Here is a 6,349-nt window from a genome sequence, read left to right on the forward strand (position 1 = left end):
TTCTTTACTAGACATCAATAAAGAGAGAATGTCTTCATTTCCCAAACAAGCAACAGTCATAGCATATATAACCCAAAATGAGGGTATATAAGACAAAATGAGACAGAATGGGGGAATTTCAATCCCCATGACCAACTAAATACATTTACTACTAATGAAGTAGCAAATCTAAACAGACAGCTCTGGAAAGGAGCTGTTCTTTTTCTCCACTGGTGTGCACCTGTATGTCAAGAATCGGAATGGGTCTGTTTTCCCTAAATGGGTCTGTTTTCTACACTCATACAGGCTTTGAAATGCTTTTCATTTAAGCTATCTACTTTCTTCACATCCCCATGAAGACTTAAAATCTGCTCTCCAGCTTTTAAATATGATTGTGCCTCAAGAAAAACGACACGTGACGCCTATTCACCTACTCCACTATACAAAATGGTCGTCTCATACTATGTGACCTCATCATGCGACCCAATAACCAGTGTATGTTATGTTTCCAATGTATTGTGAATGGCATTTCATAATTTGTCAAGTAAGAATCACTCTCAAATGGTAAGGAGGATTCCGTATTTCATGTCAGAAAAATAACACCAAAAAGTATTTTTTTTTGGCCTAGATCAGTTCCTTTTTATATAAATTGGACTGGAAAATTGCAACAGCTTTATTTAGAAACATTCACAAGAGAGATACTCTGATTATTAAGGTCATTTTGGTGACTATAGTAGTGATTTAAAATCTAGGTTCACAATGAGGAAATTTGTGTGGAAAGTAATTAAACTTAGTTAAAATTAGGCAAAACTATAGCTGGATAAAAACCTTCTACTTTTTAAAATCGATACTTAAAGATAAAAAAGTTATATTTTCAGTAGAGTGGATTTTCAACTCCCTCTTCCTTCTCTTCTTCCTTGAGTCTTCCTTGTCTCATCACCTGAGGTGTGAAATGAGTAGTTTCTGTGCTGGTTGTGGCAGTATCTTCGTAGAGAGGTCCTCCGGACTCGGATCTCAAAGTCAGTAAATGGCAGAACATATTGAATGTAAAGTAATAGTAGTCACACAGTTAAAAATAAAACAGATACATGGCAGGATGGAAAAATGTATGCATTTTTAAATAGCAGCACCACAGTGGCTCAATAAACGTTGCTGTTATTATTACTCATGCTCTGGTTATTTGCTCTGATATTTTTACAGGCTCCAGCGACTGAGACAGTACTTTACTTCTCATGCTCTTGGTACTAGTATCACATTCCTGAGTATTGTGTATGAGGGAGAGAGTGAAAAGACAGAAACTACACTGAAAAGTCACTCTACACAAGCTCTACGACTGTGTCCTAGCTGTGTGACAAGGTATTGTATATGGTGACATGATGGCCTTCCATTTTTGTCCATTCCAGCAAGTCATTCTTTCTAACTTCCTGCTTTATGTCCTGTATTATAACGACCACCACCTAAGGTTTAAAACCGTGTCTTGAAAAATAAAAAAAATTCTTAACGAAAATATGTCTCAGCATAAATGGAATTATAGGAATACAGAGTACTGAAATATGAAAAATCTATACAGATGGACAACCTCATGTACGCTATGCTTGTGTGGTCACATTGGCGAGATATAAAGGGCATAGAGCCTTATGCTACCAGAAGACATAGTTTCACAGCAAAGCCTCTGTTCCTCTGGCTCTTAGAATCCCCCAAAGCACTTTTTCACAATGTTCCCTGAGCCTTGGGTATAGGGTTGTTTTTTAGACGTAGCTAATGGACTGAGCTTCACAACTCTTCATTTTGATTGAGTATGGTTTTATGTAGTAGAGTTTGTTTCAAACAAGAGAAGTTTGTCTAATGAGGGGAAAATATTATGTTTATCTGTCAGTATAAGGGCAAATAAGCAAGGAAGACATCAACCAATATGTCACACTGGACAAGGGAAAAAAGCACGTGAGGCCTCAGTTCTATTCAGTTCTATTCAGGCAACTGGGTGAAACTGAGAGAGGAGAAGTGGTTCTTCCCCAAGCATGAGAATTATGATTTGTTGTCCACTGATAAATGGTTAGCTCTGGAACACATACACAAGTAACATTACATAAATTCAAGCGGTGATATTAAGGAGATACACACATATATACATTTATATACTACATATATTTACATTATATACATCATATATACATTATATACACATATATGTGTGTGTATTTATAAGTACACACACATAAGAATGTAATAACTGTTGATGAAAAAAGAGTAAATGAATTTGAAGGATAAGTTAGGACAGATCTATGGGAAGATCTGGAGAGAAGAAAGGAAAGGGAAAAATGATGTAATTAAATTACAATCCCTTAACAAAAAAACCCTCTCATTTGTAAGAATGTACAAGCTGACAGACTATACTTCATTGCAAGCTTTTACCATGTATTTATTTCATGGGACGGCTCTTTATGCTCAAATCCCACTGTCTTCGAGCAGGAAGTCAAATACATAGGAAATTGTATTTGCTATGGGACGTTTTACATCGATCCACACTTTCCTTTCACATGACTAGGCAGTTTGGCTAGATTTTTACAGTTATTTAACTGTAGCTTTTACTTTTCTAAAACAAGCGTTTTGTCTCCTTGATCTTCCTACATCCTGACAGACCATCTCTACTCGATACGTGGGAAGTGGTGTCTTGGTATCTACCTAAGCTTTCCAACTGATGCCCCGAGGAGTTAGTACATTTCTATAATACATTTAGAAATTTAGTATTTGGTATATTTACAAAAATATTATTTTTCACTATAAGGCGTGTAATTATTCTGTTTGTCTTTACAAAATGCCCATCTAATGACTTTACAGTCAATTTTCATTTGACCATGTTAAAGTCTGAATAAACATTTGAAATTTCTTGTGCTTCTTTCTTCACTTTGTGAACAGTAAAACTTGTCTTTCCTGTCATGTAATTCTTAATTTTTTTGTTTTTTATTAATCATTCCAATCATTTACATCTCAAATGAGAGCCCACTTCCCACTTACCCCTACATGAACCCCCTTTCCCATATTCCCCCTCCCCCTCCCCTTTGCCTGTATGAGAATGTTCCCCTACCAACCCACACTCTCCTGCCCATCAGTCCAGCATCCCCCTCCAGCATCAAACTTACCCAGGACCAAGGGCCTCCCCTCCTGTTGCTGTCAGGCAAGGCCATCCTCTGCTACAAATGTATCTGGAGCCATGCTTCCCTCCAGATACACTCCTTGATTGGTGGTCTAGACTTTGGGAGAACTGAGAAGTCAGGCCAGCCGATGTTGCTCTTCCAATGGGGTTGCAATTCCCCTCCACCAGACCCCAGGGAAACATGAGGCTCCCAGGACCCAACAGGGATGATTCTAGATGTTACATAATTTTTAGCATTAACATTAATTTTAAATTGTGGCTTCCTCAAGCATACCACTGGAAATATGATGCAAAAATGGGGTGCAAAAACAGAAGAAAGAGAAACAAGGAAGGAAAGAGGAGACCTGGCCCATTCAGTCTTGAATACATTTTCTGGTTTACAAACTACTATTTCCTGCAGATATGGCTGTATTTTTTATATCCCTCATCACAAAAATGTTTGATTATTTATAGAGATGTATATTAAATTTCTTTTGTTCTTTCAGGTTGCTCCTTTGACTACCTTCCTTTAACTTCCTTTCCTGATACCACATTTTAGCATTAGCAGTGCATTGTTTACAAGAGGGGGCAAGGAAAGGGTTATTTTAGATAAGGGCTTTCATTGTGAGGTTATTTCTGTATGGTTGTGTAGCAGATTTATTGTGAAAATAGTATTTCAAGTTGTTTGATTTGCAGAAATAACTAGCCTTAATGCTTCAGTTTCCAATGGTAATTAGTTTTCAACCCAGACAGTCTGGATAACTACGTATTTACTACCTTGTAAAGGACTATCATAACAAGCCCTTGAGCATTATTTGAAAATTAATAAACTAAAGTAGGAGGAAGCACTTTGCTTTCCCATAGCAACATAGACTGAGTTATACTGTTTTATTGCAAAATTCACTTTTCAATTATAGGTTTACTAAATTAAGTGGCTTGAATAGCATAAAAACAATTATTAGTTTCTTCACACTGCAGATGACTAATGCAATGAGTCCATTTTACTGTAAAAAAAAAAGAGGAAAAGAAAAGAAACCTCTTTTCTTTAAAAACTAAATTCTTTCCTCTAATTGCTGGGGAATAAATCGTAATTCACAAATAAATCTTTTTTCTGCTGTATTAATAGAAAATCCTGCTGTCGCTAACTGGGATTTTCTAAATTGAGTAAAATAATTCATCCTAAAATCTTATTTCTAAAGCCTTTTCAAGTTTACATTTTCCTTTACTGAAAAAAGAAATTCCAAGTAGACCAACTTTATTGTTAACATTTGCAAATGTGCAAAAGGTTTGGCAATCTGGACGGGGCTAAATAACCATCGCCACTGGTGATTTTATTAAATTTAAAGATTGTATATTAAATTTAAAAGCTGTATAAATTGGGTTAATTGTTCAGAAGAGAGCGAGGAAGACAAAACTACGTAACCTAATTCTCGCCATCACAGGATGACAGGGCTGCTAGTATAACCTGAGAGAAAAAGAGTGCTGTAATTTGTACTACAAACCCTAGACAGGGGCTGTGTTACATAACATGTAAACTTAATTGCTGACTCCATATGAATAGTATAGTGTGTGTGTGTGTGTGTGTGTGTGTGTGTGTGTGTGTGTGTGTGTGCGCGCGCGCGCATGCGTGTGTGTGCACCTGAAGAATCTCTCTAACGGAGATTATAAAAAGTGATAAACAACAACAAAAGATGAGTATTTTTCTCCCATATGTCCTCCAAGCTTTACTGAATCTCAGCGCATTTGCTCACTTACACTTTACAGCATGGTAGAAATGAACATGCTTTTCCGAGTGCGCAGGCCTCCTGAGAGGAGACTAGGCGGTTTCCGGTTCCGCTGTCCTCTTCCTCTTCAAAGAGCGGCCAAGAGGCAGATGCCAACGTGCAGTTCTTCGTGAAGACTGACGGGCAAGACCATCACTCTTGAGGTCGAGCCCAGAGACACCATTGAGAAAGTGAAGGCCAAGATCCAAGACAAGGAAGGCATCCCACCTGACCAGCAGAGGCTGATATTCGCTGGCAAACGGCAGGAGGATGGCCGCACCCTGTCTGACAGCAACATCCAGAAAGAGTCCACCTTGCATCTGGTGCTGCGACTGCGCGGTGGCATCATCAAGCCATCCCTTCATCAGCTTGCCCAGAAGTACAACTGTGACAAGATGATCTGCCGCAAGTGCTATTCATGCGGCGGGGCCAGAGCATGTCAAATACAGAGGTGAATGCTAGCAGCAAACCATTGAACAGAGAACGGCAGATTATACATGGACTAACCCATGGCTCCAGCCTCATATGTTGCATAGGGCGGCCTTGTTGGGCACCAATGGAAGGAGAAGCCCTTGGTCCTGCCAAGGCTAGACCCCCGTTGTAGGGGAATATGGGGGGGGGGAAGCGGGAAGGGAGAGTGGTTGTGGAAGGGGAACATCCTTACAGAAGAAGGGGAGAGGGAGGAGATAAGGTTTATGGCCGGGAAACCAGGAAAGGTTATAACATTTGAAATGTAAATAAAAAAATATCCAATAAAAAAAAAGTGCGGCCACATCAACAACAGCCTGCATTCCAAGAAGAATGTCAAATAAAGCTGGGGACATACCTATAAAAGAAAAAAGAAAAAGAAAGTAAGAAAGTAAGAAAGTAAGAAAGAAAGAAAGAAAGAAAGAAAGAAAGAAAGAAAGAAAGAAAGAAAGAAAGAGAGAGAGAGAGAGAGAAAAAGAAAATGCTTTCCCAAAAATGTCCAGGCTTTAAGCGTTAGTTCCAAGAGTCCTAAATGATGTAATACTTGCCAAGCCGTTCTCTGGTCTGTAACTTAGTTTGTTCACTTACCAAATGAAAGTGACTTCCAAGAACTGTTGCAAGAATTATGTGAGTTTTTAGACACAAGTTTCCAAAGAGCCCCTAATATACCCTGGTCAGCATAACACACCTATGCCAAATCCTCATATTTAAATTATTTTTATACAACCTAAGGCATGTTGCACATGTTTAAGTCCCTAAGTCTTTACATAATCAATTTAATGGTGATAATTATAAAAAAGTTGGAAAAAAAGAACAAAAGGAATAGAGTGTATTAACTGTTGAATAGGAAGTCTCTAAGCTGTGCAGATTAGTATTTTTAATGTTCAAAGCGCTGAGACTGGGTTAATATGAGTTAATAAATGAAATGTTCCCATTTCCACAGGGAATGATGCTAAAAAATGAAAATAAAGAGACGAATGAATCAAGTCAAAATACATGAATATGA

The 6,349-nt window shown here is 38.1% G+C and overlaps 1 pseudogene; it reads left to right on the top strand.

Annotated features, from left to right (window-relative positions):
* The first annotated feature begins 4,877 nt into the window (after positions 1 to 4,877).
* On the top strand, positions 4,878 to 5,330 carry LOC120097190 (uncharacterized; annotated as a pseudogene).
* Positions 5,331 to 6,349: the final 1,019 nt, after the last annotated feature.

This window comes from Rattus norvegicus, chromosome 15 (assembly GCF_021556685.1).
Source record: "Rattus norvegicus strain SHRSP/BbbUtx chromosome 15, alternate assembly SHRSP_T2T, whole genome shotgun sequence".
Classification (NCBI taxonomy): domain Eukaryota; kingdom Metazoa; phylum Chordata; class Mammalia; order Rodentia; family Muridae; genus Rattus; species Rattus norvegicus.